The 15,906-nt window shown below is 38.0% G+C and overlaps 1 long non-coding RNA gene across 1 annotated transcript in view; it reads left to right on the forward strand.

Annotated features, from left to right (window-relative positions):
- LOC141415063 (uncharacterized) overlaps positions 1-15,024 on the forward strand; it is a 57,750-nt gene extending 42,726 nt beyond the window's left edge. The window contains exons 2-3 of the long non-coding RNA XR_012440087.1: positions 12,579-12,952; positions 14,942-15,024. This is a non-coding gene — a long non-coding RNA (uncharacterized lncRNA). The remainder of the gene's footprint in view (positions 1-12,578; positions 12,953-14,941) is intronic.
- The last annotated feature ends 882 nt before the right edge of the window (positions 15,025-15,906 follow it).

The raw sequence follows: 15,906 nt of genomic DNA on the forward strand, positions 1-15,906 counted from the left end.
CTATGGCAAGGTAGCAGAAGATATAATCAACATAGAAAAATCATTAACATTTCTATACACTAATAAAGAGCAAACTGAAAAAGAATATATGAAAACAATTCCATTTACAATAGCCTCAAAAAAAAATCAAATACCTAGGTGTAAATTTAACAAAGGATGTGAATGACCTCTACAAGGAAAACTAAAAACTCCTGAAGAAAGAGATTGAGGAAGACTATTGAAAGTGGAGAGAATGCCCATGCTCATGGATTGGTAGAATAAACATAGTAAAAATGTCTATACTCCCAAAAGTAATCTATATGTTTAATGCAATTCCCATCAAAATCCCAATGACATTCATCAAAGAGGTTGAAAAATCTACTGTTAAATTTATATGGAAACACAAGAGGCCACAAATAGCCAAGGCAATACTCAGTCAAAAGAACAAGGTTGGAGGTATCACAATACCTGACTTCAAACTATATTACAAAGCAATAGCAATAAAAATAGCATGGTACTGGGACAAAAACAGACATGAAGACAAGTGGAACAGAATAGAGGACCAGGATGTGAAGCCACACAACTATAACCAACTTATCTTTGACAAAGGAGCTGAAAATATATGATGGAGAAAAGACAGCCTCTTCAACAAAAAAGAAAACTGGGAAAACTGGTTAGCAGTCTGCAAAAAACTGAAACTAGATCCATGTATATCACCCTATACCAAGATTAACTCAAAATGGATCAAGGATCTTAATATCAGACCACAAACTCTAAAGTTGGTACAGGAAAGAGTAAGAAATACTCTGGAATTAGTAGGTATAGGTAAGAACTTTCTCAATGGAAACCCAGCAGCTCAGCAACTAAATATAGCATAGATAAATGGGACTTCATAAAATTAAAAAGCTTCTGAACAACAAAAGAAATGGTCTCTAAACTGAAGAGACCACCTACAGAGTAGGAGAAAATATTTGCCAGCTACACATCAGACAAAGGACTGATAACCAGAATATATAAGGAACTCAAAAAACTAAATTCTCCCAAAATTAATGAACCAATAAAGAAATGGGCAAGTGAACTAAACAGAATTTTCTCAAAAGAAGAAATTCAAATGGCCAAAAAACACATGAAAAAATGCTCACTATCTCTAGCAATAAAGGAAATGCAAATTAAAACCACACCAAGATTCCACCTCACCCCTGTTAGAATAGCCATCATTAGAAACACGACCAACAGAAGGTGTTGGTGAGGATTTGGGGTAAAAGGAACTCTCTTACACTGCTGGTGGGAATGTAAACTAGTACAACCACTCTGGCAAAAAATTTGGAGGCATCTTAAAAATCTAAACATTGATCTACCATGTGATCCAGCAATACCACTCTTGGGGATATACCCAAAAGAATGTGACACAGGTTACCCAGAGGCATTTGCACACCCATTGTTTATTGCAGCACTATTCACAATAGCCAAGTTATGGAAACAGCCATTGTGTATTTATACACAATGGAATTTTATGCAGCCATGAAGAAGAATGAAATGTTATCATTCACAGGTAAATGGATGGAACTGGAGAACATCATTCTGAGTGAGGTTAGCCTGGCCCAAAAGACCAAAAAATCACATATTCTAATTCATATGCGGACATTAGATCAAGGGCAAACACAACAAGGGGATTGGACTTTGATCACATGATAAAGTGAGAACACACAAAGAAGGTATGAGGATAGGTAAGACACCCAAAAACTAGATAGCATTTGTTACCCTCAATGCAGAGAAACTAAAGCAGTTACTTTAAAGCAACTGAGGCCAATAGGAGAAGGGGACCAGGAACTAGAGAAAAGGTTAGTTCGTGAAGAATTAACTTAGATGGTAACACACATGTATAAGAAATCAATGTGAGTAAACTCCCTGTATAGCTATCCTTATCTCAACTAGCAAAAACCCTTGGTCCTTCCCATTATTGCTTATACTCTCTCTTCAACAAAATCAGAGATAAGGGCAAAATAGTTTCTGCCTGGTAGCAAGGGGTTAGGGGGGGTTAAGGGAAGGAGCAAGGAGGTAAGGGCAGTGGTGGGGGGAAGGGGGGAGAAATGACCCAAACATTGTATGCACATATGAATAAAAGAAAAAAGAAGAATTTCCATTGAAATGTATAAAGCACCTTATATTAATGAGAGGGATGCTTGAGACCCAAAAGCCCCAATTAAATAGGAGGTAAAATTTATTTTTAACTCTATGTTGGTTTTAGCAAATGGAATCTGGTTTTTAATGAATTATTTCAGGTAAGTGTCTTCCCAACTGAATGTAAATTCACTTTCCTTAAGGCATTATATTTCTGCTTAACTCTATGTATGCAAATCTAGTGTATTAATTAGGATTACATTTGGTTGCAAGTAGATAAAATACTTCAAAGAGCAATGACTTAAACATTGGAATTTCAGGGTAGATCTGGTAGCTCTGCTCCATGATGCCCTTAGGAAGTCTTTTCTGACTGTTCCAGAGGTGGGACTCTTGTAACCATAGTTTAAAATGGTAGAAGCGGTGAAGAGCCATGAACAAAAGGCTGGTTCCTAGAAATCATCTCACACAACTTCTTTATCCATCTCATTGATGACAACTTAGTTACCAAGCTTCAGATGAGCCTGGAAAATGTAGTCTTCTTATTCAGCAGTCTTCATTTATGTTCCTCTACTGCAAAGTTTATACATTGAAGCCCAAACCCCCAGTGTGATAGCATTTGGTGACAAAGCCCTTGGTCAGGGAATTAAGGTTAAATGAGGTCATAAAACTGTGGTCCTATCAGATATAATTAGGGTCCTTATAATTAGAGGAAGAGATACCAGAACAAAAGAGCCACATGGGGATACAGAGAGAAAGTAGCTGCTTGAAAGCCAATGTGTTAGACAGCTTTTCATTGCTGTGAGAAAATACATGACCAAACCAAGTAAAGGAGGAATGATTTATTTTTGCTCATTTTTTAGGTTGACTGGATCCATTGCTTAGGATCTGAGGCAAGGCAGAATATCATGGCAGTGAGAGTTTGTGGTGGAAGAGACGGCTTACATCATGGTGACAGAAAGATAGAGATTAAAAGGATGGTGCCCCTGTACAAGTTATGGCCCCCACAGGCACACTCGCAGCACCCTATTTCCTCCAGTAGGTCCTGCCTTTGAAAGTTTCCACTACCTCACAATAATATTATCAGCTCAAGCATCTATCAATGGATTAATCCATTGATGAAGTCAGAGTTCTCATGACCCCATCACTTCCCTAAAGCCCTGCTCTGAACACTGCTGCTTTTGGAATCAAGCCTTCCAACATAAAATGTTGGGAAACATTTTATATCTAAACCATTATCAGCCAAGGACAGAGTCCTCAGTTGGTCTTGGGTTGCCTTTGATGCTCTACCTTGGAATTACCCAAAAAATGACATTGCCAGATTCTGGAAAACCATAATGATGATAAATATATGGACTGTGTATTCTAGTGTCAGTTTTAAAAAAACATTCTCTCCCTGTATAGTAGTGGTAATTAAGGGAAAACCTTAAAAGTCATAAGAGTGAATTCTGATTGATGCTCACTGTTAAAAACCTATAAATTTTCACATGCGATTGTGATTTGTTAGGGAGTTTTGTAGCAGATTTTATAGTCTACATTTGTGTAGTAGATATCCACCAATATGGCCTCAGTGATTCCTGGTCCAAAACCTGGTGGAATTCCCTCTCCTTGTATGTTGTCTGGGTATAATTGTGTCATCTGGATTTAAAGACTCATTTCTGATGAATACAGATACAGTGGAAAGCTGCTTCTCAGATGACATCAGCAAATGGCGTGACTCTATCTTGGATTCTCTCTCTTTCTTTCTCTCTCAATCCTATTACTTATTCTAGGGAAGCCAGATTCCTTGACATGAGACATCCCTGGGGGTAAAACCTATGTGCGTGATCTCAGGAGCAGGTCTTGGGGGCCTTTCAAGCCCAGAGCCTTGAGATAACTGCAACCCAGGCAACACCGCCATTGCTGTTTCACAAGCTGTCAAATGAAGCCACTCTGGAGTTCTGATTCACAGACACATACCCAATAAATATGCATTCTTTCCAGCCACTGAGTCTTGTGGTAATTTGTCATGCAGCAATAATTTACTAATCTAATCTGCTTCCACTTGTCTGTGTTCAACATGAACAGCTGTATGCATTTCAAGAAGACATAGACTTGTTTTTCTCAATGAGCTAAGCGGTATCATTCATTCTAGTAGTTATTATTGTCATTATGATCATGAAATTGCTATGCTATGGCAGAGGTCCTAAAGAGTAGATATGTGGCTCTTACCCTCAAGAAACTTATAATTTAGAGAGAAAAACCCAAAATATATTTCCTCATTTGGGGAACTGCACTGCATGGTGAGCAACCAAGCCCCTCATGCCCCTCATGCTTAAAGAAACAGTTCCACTATTTTTTTAAAATAAGGATCAGGAAGCCTGGGGTTATGCAGATCAGGGCTTATGTGGTGGATGCATAAGCCATTGGGGGCACAAATGACTCTTAACTTCTTACTTTGTTGACTGTAGCTACAGACAACATGCTCACCACTAGTGTCTCTGCCCTGCACAGTTATGTGAGTGCCAGGCCAAGAAGGGGGAAAGGTAGGCCAAAGACACATAGGGGCTGCAATAGCCATTCTAGAATTCAAACCAGGAAATTTCCTCATTGCTCAGAACTAGATTTTATGACCACTTTAGTTGCAAATAGATGATGGGAAATGACAGTTTTGGTGCTGAAAACTGCAAATTAAGCCAGAGTCAAGCTGTGTGGCCCAGGCTGGCCTTGAACTCACCATGGATCCCTGGTTGGCCTGGAGTTTGTATTCCTTCTGCCTCAGCCTTCCCAGTGCACAATTACAGACATGAGCCATCATACATTCTAAACTCGTCGATTCAAAAGGAACTTTGTAGAAAAGAAACTTTGGATGAGTATTATACACATATATTATATTTAGTTTTCCCATGAATCTTGCAAAGAAAGTTCTACTGTCCCTATTTTACAGAAGAACAGAGCAGCAGAGGCTAAGTAACTTTCCTAAGAAGTAGCAATTAGAAAGTGTCCTAGGTGTGGGACTAAGTTTTAAATTGGGGGGGTGGTTATAGTGCTAATGATTTGCTTTTCCCCACCCTTCTACTGTGGAAACAACTCAAAGCAATATAATTCCATGTGGCATTGCATTTAAAGACAAGTGACACAGGTAGAAGTGTTGTTTGAATTCAAAGATGGAAAGCTCAATGGGAGCAGGAAACACCAATATTACCGTACAACAGGAAACATCGGGTGTAAAATCATAAAGAGCTGGTCATATTTAGTAGTACAGGGGATGCTAAGCAAGCTGTGTCCTTAAATTATGCTGTTCTGTCACCTGAGCACTTTCCTCATTGATGTGTATTGAAGATGGCCACTTGCTTTGTTTCACTCCACTTCACCCAGTCATGACACTGGGTGATCTAGCTTCATGTGAAGCCATTCAGCATGAGAATTTAATAAGTTTTATAAATACCAGAGATGGCTACTTTGAAAACTGAGATTGTACCTTCTTTGGTAGATCAATGCCAATCTTCATAGTCATATGAAAAGAATTTATACCATTTCCTTCACTGGGATACCAGTATCTTATGAAGAACTTGCACTTGTATAAGGAATACAGATATTAAAAACAAAAATAAATGATAATCTTAACAGCTTAATGGAATTATCTAGAATATTGTTTGCCACATAGTCTTTCTTTCTTTTTTTTTCATTTTCTTTTATTATTCGTATGTGCATACAAGGCTTGGTTCATTTCTCCCCCCTGCCCCCACCCCCTCCCTTACCACCCACTCCGCCCCCTCCCTCTCCCCCCACCCCCTCAATACCCGGCAGAAACTATTTTGCCCTTATTTCTAATTTTGTTGTAGAGAGAGCACAAGCAACAATAGGAAGGAACAAGGGTTTTTGCTGGTTGAGATAAGGATAGCTATACAGGGCATTGACTCACATTGATTTCCTGTGCGTGGGTGTTACCTTCTAGGTTAATTCTTTTTGATCTAACCTTTTCTCTAGTTCCTGTTCCCCTTTTCCTCTTGGCCTCAGTTGCTTTAAGGTATCTGCTTTAGTTTCTCTGCATTAAGGGCAACAAATGCTAGCTAGTTTTTTAGGTGTCTTACCTATCCTCACCCCTCCCTTGTGTGCTCTCGCTTTTATCATGTGCTCAAAGTCCAATCCCCTTGTTGTGTTTGCCCTTGATCTAATGTCCACATATGAGGGAGAACATATGATTTTTGGTCTTTTGGGCCAGGCTAACCTCACTCAGAATGATGTTCTTCAATTCCATCCATTTACCAGCGAATGATAACATTTCGTTCTTCTTCATGGCTGTATAAAATTCCATTGTGTATAGATACCACATTTTCTTAATCCATTCGTCAGTGCTGGGGCATCTTGGCTGTTTCCATAACTTGGCTATTGTGAATAGTGCCGCAATAAACATGGATGTGCAGGTGCCTCTGGAGTAACAGTCTTTTGGGTACATCCCCAAGAGTAGTATTGCTGGATCAAATGGTAGATTGATGTCCAGTTTTTTAAGTAGCCTCCAAATTTTTTTCCAGAGTGGTTGTACTAGTCTACATTCCCACCAACAGTGTAAGAGGGTTCCTTTTTCCCCGCATCCTCGCCAACACCTGTTGTTGGTGGTGTTGCTGATGATGGCTATTCTAACAGGGGTGAGGTGGAATCTTAGTGTGGTTTTAATTTGCATTTCCTTTATTGCTAGAGATGGTGAGCATTTTTTCATGTGTTTTCTGGCCATTTGAATTTCTTCTTTTGAGAAAGTTCTGTTTAGTTCACATGCCCATTTCTTTATTGGTTCATTAGTTTTGGGAGAATTTAGTTTTTTAAGCTCCCTGTATATTCTGGTTATCAGTCCTTTGTCTGATGTATAGTTGGCAAATATTTTCTCCCACTCTGTGGGTGTTCTCTTCAGTTTAGAGACCATTTCTTTTGATGAACAGAAGCTTTTTAGTTTTATGAGGTCCCATTTATCTATGCTATCTCTTAGTTGCTGTGCTGCTGGGGTTTCGTTGAGAAAGTTCTTACCTATACCTACTAACTCCAGAGTATTTCCTAGTCTTTCTTGTATCAACTTAAGAGTTTGGGGTCTGATATTAAGATCCTCGATCCATTTTGAGTTAATCTTGGTATAGGGTGATATACATGGATCTAGTTTTAGTTTTTTGCAGACTGCTAACCAGTTTTCCCAGCAGTTTTTGTTGAAGAGGCTGCTATTTCTCCATCGTATATTTTTAGCTCTTTTGTCAAAGATAAGTTGCTTATAGTTGTGTGCCTTCATATCTGGATCCTCTCTTCTGTTCCACTGGTCTTCATGTCTGTTTTTGTGCCAGTACCATGCTGTTTTTATTGTTATTGCTTTGTAATATAGTTTGAAGTCAGGTATTGTGATACCTCCTGCATTGTTCTTTTGACTGAGTATTGCCTTGGCTATTCGTGGCCTCTTGTGTTTCCATATAAATTTAACAGTAGATTTTTCAATCTCTTTAATGAATGTCATTGGAATTTTGATGGGAATTGCATTAAACATGTAGATTACTTTGGGGAGTATCGACATTTTTACTGTGTTGATTCTACCAATCCATGAGCATGGGAGATCTCTCCACTTTCTATAGTCTTCCTCAAATCTCTTTCTTCAGAAGTGTATAGTTTTCCTTGTAGAGGTCATTCACATCTTTTGTTAGGTTTACACCTAGGTATTTGATTTTGTTTGAGGCTATTGTAAATGGAATTGTTTTCATACATTCTTTTTCCGTTTGCTCATTGTTAGTGTATAGAAATGCTAATGATTTTCCTATGTTGATTTTATATCCTGCTAACTTGCTATAGCTATTGATGATGTCTAGAAGCTTCTGAGTAGAGTTTTTTGGGTCTTTAAGGTATAGGATCATGTCATCTGCAAATAGGGATATTTTGACAGTTTCTTTACCTATTTGTATTCCTTTTATTCCTTCTTCTTGCCTAATTGCTCTGGCTAGGAATTCCAGTACTATGTTGAATAGGAGTGGAGATAGTGGGCATCCTTGTCTGGTTCCTGATTTTAGAGGGAATGGTTTTAATTTTTCTCTGTTAAGTATAATGCTGGCTGTAGGTTTGTCATATATAGATTTTATAAGGTTGAGGAACTTTCCTTCTATTCCTAGTTTTCTTAGAGCTTTTATCATGAAATGATGTTGGATCTTATCAAAGGCTTTTTCTGCATCTATTGAGATGATCAAGTGGTTTTTGTCTTTGCTTCTGTTAATGTGGTTTATTACGTTTATTGATTTTCGTATGTTGAACCACCCCTGCATCCCTGGGATGAAGCCTACTTGGTCGTGGTGAATGATCTTTTTGATGTGTTGCTGAATTCGGTTTGCCATTATTTTGTTGAGGATTTTTGCATCAATGTTCATTAAGGAGATTGGCCTATAGTTCTCCTTTTTGGAGGTGTCTTTGCCTGGTTTTGGGATAAGTGTAATACTGGCTTCATAAAATGTGTTTGGCAGTTTTCCTTCCCTTTCTATTTCATGGAACAGTTTAAGGAGGGTTGGTATCAGTTCTTCTTTAAAGGTCTGATAGAATTCAGCAGAGAATCCATCAGGTCCAGGACTTTTCTTTTTGGGGAGACTCTTGATTGCTGCTTCAATTTCATTTTGTGTTATAGGTCTATTCAGGTGATTAATTTCCTCTTGGTTCAGTTTTGGATGATCATATGTATCTAGAAATCTGTCCATTTCTTTTAGATTTTCAAATTTATTTGAATATAGGTTCTCAAAGTAGTCTCTGATGATTTCCTGGACTTCCATGGTGTTTGTTGTTATCTCCCCTTTTGCATTCCTAATTCTACTAATTTGGGTTTTTTCTCTCCTCATTTTAGTCAAGTTTGCCAGGGGTCTATCGATCTTGTTTATTTTTTCAAAGAACCAACTTTTTGTTTCATTAATTCTTTGTATGGTTTTTTTGGTTTCTATTTCATTGATTTCAGCTCTTATTTTTATTATTTCTCTCCTATTTGTTTTGGGATTTGCTTGTTCTTGTTTTTCTAGGAGTTTGAGATGTATCATTAGGTCATTGATTTGGGATCTTTCAGTCTTTTTGCTATATGCACTCATGGCTATAAACTTTCCTCTCAAGACTGCCTTAGCTGTGTCCCATAGGTTCCGGTAGGTTGTGTTTTCATTTTCATTGACTTCCAGGAACTTTTTAATTTCCTCTTTTATTGCATCGATGATCCATTCTTCATTAAGTAATGAGTTATTTAGTTTCCAGCTGTTTGCATGTTTTTTGTCTTTACTTTTGTTGTTGAGTTCTACTTTTACTGCATTGTGGTCAGATATTATGCACGGTATTATTTCTATTTTCTTATATCTATTTTCTTATATTTGCTGAGGCTTGCTTTGTGCCCTAGGATATGATCTATTTTGGAGAAGGTTCCATGGGCTGCTAAGAAGAATGTATATTGTGTAGAGGTTGGATGAAATGTTCTGTAGACATCTACTAGGTCCACTTGATGTATTGCATATTTTAGATCTTGGATTTCTTTATTGAGTTTTTGTTTGGATGACCTGTCTATTGATGATAATGGAGTGTTAAAGTCTCCCACAACCACTGTGTTGGCATTTATATATGCTTTTAGGTCTTTCAGGGTATGTTTGATGAAATTAGGTGCATTGACATTGGGTGTGTACAGATTGATGATTATTATTTCCTTTTATTAGTAGGAATGTCCTTCTTTATCTCGTTTGATCAATGTAGGTTTGAAGTCTACTTTGTCAGAGATAAGTATTGCTACTCCTGCTTGTTTTCGGGGGCCATTGGCTTGGTAAATCTTCTTCCAGCCTTTTATCCTAAGCATATGCTTATTTCTGTCAGTGAGATGAGTCTCCTGTAAACAACAAATTGTTGGATCTTCTTTTTTAATCCATTTTGTCAAACGGTGTCTTTTGATGGGTGAATTAAGTCCATTAACATTAAGCGTTAGTACTGATAGGTATGTGGTGATTCCTGTCATTTAGTTGTCTTAGTTGTTTGAAGGTTTGATTGTGTGTACCTAACTTGACGTTACTCTCTACTGTCTTGCTTTTTCTTATCCTGTGGTTTGGTGCTGCCTGCCTTTTCATGGTTAAGTTGCATGTCACTTTCTGTGTGCAGGATCCCTTGCAGAATCTTTTGTAATGGTGGCTTTGTGGTCACATATTGTTTTAGTTTCTGCTTATCGTGGAAGACTTTTATTGCTCCATCTATTTTGAATGATAGCTTTGCTGGGTATAGTATCCTGGGGTTGAAGTTATTTTCATTCAGTGCCCAGAAGATCTCACCCCACGCTCTTCTTGCTTTTAATGTTTCTGTTGAGAAGTCTGCTGTGATTTTGATGGGTTTACCTTTGTATGTTACTTGTTTTTTCTCTCTTACAGCCTTCAATATTCTTTCCTTAGTTTCTGAACTTGTTGTTTTAATGATGATATGTAGTGGAGTAGTTCTATTTTGATCTGGTCTGTTTGGTGTTTTGGAGGCCTCTTGCATCTGTATGGGAATATCTTTCTCTAGATTTGGGAAATTTTCTGTTATTATTTTGTTGAATATATTACGCATTCCCTTTGCTTGCACCTCTTCTCCTTCTTCGATGCCCATGATTCTCAGGTTTGGTCTTTTGATGGAGTCAGTGAGTTCTTGCATTTTCTTTTCACAGTTCTTGAGTTGTTTAATTAATAGTTCTTCAGTTTTTCCTTTAATTACCATTTCATCTTCAAGTTCTGAGATTCTGTCTTCTGTTTGTTCTATTCTGCTGGATTGTCCTTCCATTTTGTTTAGCAGTTCTGTTTCGTTCTTTTTTCTGAGGTTTTCCATATCCTGGCAGTTTTCTTCTTTATTGTTGTCTATTTTTGTCCTGAGTTCATTTATCCATTTATTCATTGTGTTCTCTCTTTCACTTTGGTGTTTATACAGTGCTTCTATGGTTTCCTTTATTTCTTCTTTTGCTTTTTCAAATTCTCTATTTTTATTGTCTTGGAATTTCTTGAGTGTCTCCTGTACATTTTGGTTGACCCTATCCAGTATCATCTCTATAAAATTCTCATTGAGTACTTGTAGTATGTCTTCTTTTAAATTATTCTTGTGGGCTTCATTGGGTCCTTTGGCATAGTTTATCTTCATTTTGTTGGAGTCTGGATCTGAGTTTCTGTTCTCTTCATTCCCCTCTGGTTCCTGTACTAATTTTTTGCTGTGGGGAAACTGGTTTCCTTGTTTTTTCTGTCTTCCTGTCATTGTCCTTGGTGTTGTTACTGTCCCTGTACTGTGTGTAATTAAGTATTTTCTAGCTTGTAATAATAACAATGGTAATATTTAGAATGGAAGAGTGAGCTGAGATGGAAAGCAAGAAGTTAAAGAAAAGGGGAAAACAAATATCCAGACAAGAGGGAGAAAGCAGAACAAGGTATCAGACAAGAGAGTTTCAAAGGTATAAACAGGGAGTGTTAGTGTACTAATCGACAGTAAGCTGAACAGACATTAGAGAGACAGAGAGAGGATTGAAAATCAAAGATAAAAAAATAAAAAATAAGTAAATGAAAGTAATATCTATATATAAAAATGAATTAAAATAAAATGGAAAATAGAAAAAAAAAAAACCAAAAAACTTCTAAGTTTATATGTAATGCAGTTTCAGTCTTAATAATTTGGGTGTCCGTCTCAATCTCCAGTCCTGGAGTTGGTGCCTCAGATGTTGTTTTGTAGTTGTCTCATCAAAGGGGATGCATAAAGTAGAACAAAACTACACACTCACACACACACACACACAAGAAAAAAAAAAAAAGCCCCACCAAGTGTCCCCAGTTCAAATGCAATATAGTTTCAGTAAGTTTTTTGGCTTGCAGGTATAATTCGGTTGTTCTCTCATCAAATGTAGGGAGAAAAAGAGAAAAAAGCATCTGCAGACAGTTCTGAGAGTGGTATCTGCAACTGTGGCTTGCCTGCCTGCTGCTCTCAGCCTGTAGCTGGCGGCATTGTTTATGCAGATCTCTGGGGTGAGCTAGCACTCACCTGGTCCCACAGGCTTTGTTTGCTCAGAGTTCTCCTGTGCAGGAGCCTCTGCTACAGGCTTTCCCCTTTCCAAGCACTGGGAAAGGTGACACTGCCCCCACAGTGTCAGGCCTGCGTGTTTATTTACAGTTCATGTGGGAGGTGGGTCTTCCCCCCTCTCCTCTGAAGTTTTCCTCCCACTGCCACTTTCACAAGCTTTCCTGCTCCTGATTACTGGGCGGTGCTGCTGCTCTTGCCCGCCGCCATGTTTGTTTACAGTTCACGTGGGAAGTGGGTCTTCCCTCCTCTCACCAGCTTCCCCGCTCCTGGTTGCTGGCGCGCCCCGCTCCCGCCAGAGCCTCTCCGGCCCGCCCGGCTCGTTTATTTACAGTCCCGGGAAGGAGTCCCTTCCCCCAATCTTCAGCGCTCAGGGCGCCCCACCCTCTTTCCAGCGTGTCTTAACTGTTCTTATTGCTTATTACTCAGTTTCTCTTTTTTTTTTTTCCCAGGTGGAGGTCAGTCTGTCCAGGGGGCTATGCTGCTCTGGCCCAGGCTTGTCTGTGGGGCTACCGCAATACTGTGAAGCTCACCTGGTCCGTGTCTTCCCAAGCCGTATGGGCGCCAGCCACTGGTGGCCCCAGGGGCCCTCATCGTTTCTCTGTTTAACATGAAGTGGAGATTCTCTGCGCCAGCTGGAGATGTGGAGGGGTCAAAGTTATGCCTTTTCTCAGTGATTATGCCTGCAAAGTGTGTCTCCAGCGTCTCTCCAAGATTTCACTATAGAAGGGTCGCTTTCTGCTTCCTACCTCTAGCCGCCATCTTGGAGTTCTCCTTTCTTTTTAAAAGTTTGTTGAAGTGAATTGAAGGAGAGATAAACTCATGGGTAAGGTATAAAAAACTATCATACTGATACAGACACAGAATTAGAGAGGCAAACTAGTACCTGGTACTAATGTCAACATAATGCTTAGAGATTATGGGATTTGAAAGTTCCATAAACATGTGACTTATTCTAAGATATCATGGGTCTGCTTCATAGCAATCTCTTGTTTTCTCACTCATAATATCATAAAGGAAAAAGACAAATTGTTTTTATTCAAATTTAACTTACCTTTTCAATAAAGAAAGTTCAAATGATGATTTATTAATGACAGAAGAGGAACAAAATTAAAGGTAGGAAATGTTGAAAATTTATGATATACAAAAATACTAAAACATTTTGTCCAGAAAATGATTTTACCTTTGAGAAATTTATGTAAATTCACCCAAATTAGAAGCCAATTTGTAGAGTGTGGTAGAAAAGAAAGAATGCTGAGTAAAGATAATCATCCTGAAGCATATTTCTCTTCTTGTATTCTGTTACATGTTTTAGAAAAGAATGGGAAGATTACTAAGAGGCAGTGTTCAGTTTTGGTGTAAAAAAGTGCAGGACAGAGGGATCAGCCACTCTTCATGTGATCGCTCTTACATGCAATTTATCCACTTCCATAAGTGAAAAGCAACTTTTACTTGTATTAGCTAATTTGGATTTGCTTACGTATGACAATAATGTCTTTCTTTTAAAAGTCATTCTCATCAAATATTTAATTTTGAGTATTTGGAGTACTTAATTGCTTCATATATTCACTTAAATTGATAACCCAATTGACCTTCTAGGGGCCATAAACTTAAATTTGTCTTCTTTATTTCTAAAAGACAGTTTCAGGTAAAGGAAGAAAAGCATAAACATGGATTTAGCCCTTCGTAGAGTAGCAAAATAGCAGGCTTTTCTCTTCTTAATGTAATATGTCTATTGAACTCCATGGAAAGAAAATTTTGAATGCATTCTAAGGCTAAACTTGAACATCTCCCACTTTGAAATAAACAGTTTACAAACCTAACTTAGATTCAGAGGTTAATTTTTCCTCAATGTCACAGCAGTCTATGACCATGCTTAGTGGTACTGAAAAGACATGGATTGAGTGAATTTTATCAATACATATATTGGTTATTTGATGTCTTGTAGACAATCTAATCACTTAAATCATTTTTTCTATCTTAAAATAAATTATTAATCAATGTTCACAGTATCATTCTGGCCCAACAACAAGCCCAGTATCATGGCCATTTCCAACTTCCCCAGTGACAACTACATTCTGGGTGCTTACGAGGCTTTGGTGGCACTCCTGAGCAGTTTCTTGTATACATAAAACCAGGGTGGCAGAGAACTGAGAATGACATAAAGACAGATCCACCATGGGGATCTGTGGGGGAAGATTTCTTAACTTTCATAGCCTCCATTTTTTTCTACACTATAACTCCCTGTAGGTTGTTGTAACAACAGAGATAAATAGTGACTGTGTCTTAGAGTAATAATGACAGTAACAGTAAGGATGGATGACATTTACTGAACTCTTCTAATGTGCCACACACACAGACCTATCCCAATACTTTCACTTGTTGGCCAGAAAGTGATTAAAGGAAGGCAACTGCAGTAGGAGGGGTGGATTAGAGAAACTGTTACGATATGACCCAGCTGTGTGGAGACACAGACATTGTCCTCTACTTGCCTACACATGTCCTCTCCACCCTTCTACCTGCTCCTATTTTTTTAAATAAGAAAGTTTAGGTAAATTTCTTTCACTTCCATATAAGCCCTGTGGTAAAGGTTGAACATCCTTAATCTGAAAAGTCTGAAATGTAAAATGTTCTAAAATCCAAAATTTTTTTCAGCATGATGGCATTAATGCCAGGATAAAATTCCACACCTGACCTCATGAGAACAGGTCACAGTCAAAATGCAGTTGCACTAAAAATTACCTTCAGTCTATGGGTGTAAGTTGTATGCAAAATATAAGTGAGTTTCATTTTTAAACTTGGTTTTCATCCCCAGGATTGGGATTTGGAAATAGAGGAATTAAGGGTCCCAGCACTGGGACCCATTGGAGAGGACAAGAAAGAAGAGTTAACAGAAACATTGAGGTAGGCCTCCCTGAGGTTTTTGCACTTTTCACAACTTTTTCATCCCTGTGTTTGTCTAAGCCTCCGATACTCTTTTTTTTCTTTGTCCCTTCAAACATTATTAGTCCACAAAATTATCCACAATTAGGACACTGCATATAGCTTCTCTGGATTTTGATGGCCATGAAGATCCCCAACCTTCAGCTTTGTGGACTTCAGGTTCTGGGTTTAGTGCTGCTTCAGCTTAACTGTGAGACCAGTCACATCCTGACCTCTCCTGACCTCACTCCATTTACCTCTAAGGAGATAACAAGTTAGGTCATTATAAGACTGCTTTCTGACTCAAATGCTGTAGTTCTTCTGATGAAAATAAGTCATAACTGACAGTAAGTAAATGGAGACTTCATTTATCATTTCTGGAAGGTTGCTGACCTCTAGTGTTGGCACCAGACTAGAAGGAAAATCCAAACTTCTAAGTTAATTTTATATTCCTAGCAATGTTTCCTTTACTCTTCCTTTCCTTATGGAGGAGAAGAAAGTATAAAATACTTCAAATTAAAGTTCTATTAACTAAAGCTTCATTTACAGAATAAACACTTCTGCTGACATTTGACTGATTATATCAATTCTGAAGTTCAAATTTTAATAAGGTATTACCAAGCTCAAGAATAAACAAGCTAATCAGGTCTAGTTTCCTATTTCCTTCTTTGTATTAAATGATGAAGTGAACTTAAAGCTGTGCTTTGTCTTATTAATATCTGCTAAATATGGATGAATTACTGAATATATATTTATTCTTAAACTCATTTGGAGGCAAATATTTACAAGGCTTTTTTCTTATAATCTGATTTTAATATCTCAACTGAAACTGATTTATAACACATGACTTCAGACGTG

Source organism: Castor canadensis, chromosome 12 (assembly GCF_047511655.1).
Source record: "Castor canadensis chromosome 12, mCasCan1.hap1v2, whole genome shotgun sequence".
Classification (NCBI taxonomy): Eukaryota; Metazoa; Chordata; class Mammalia; order Rodentia; family Castoridae; genus Castor; species Castor canadensis.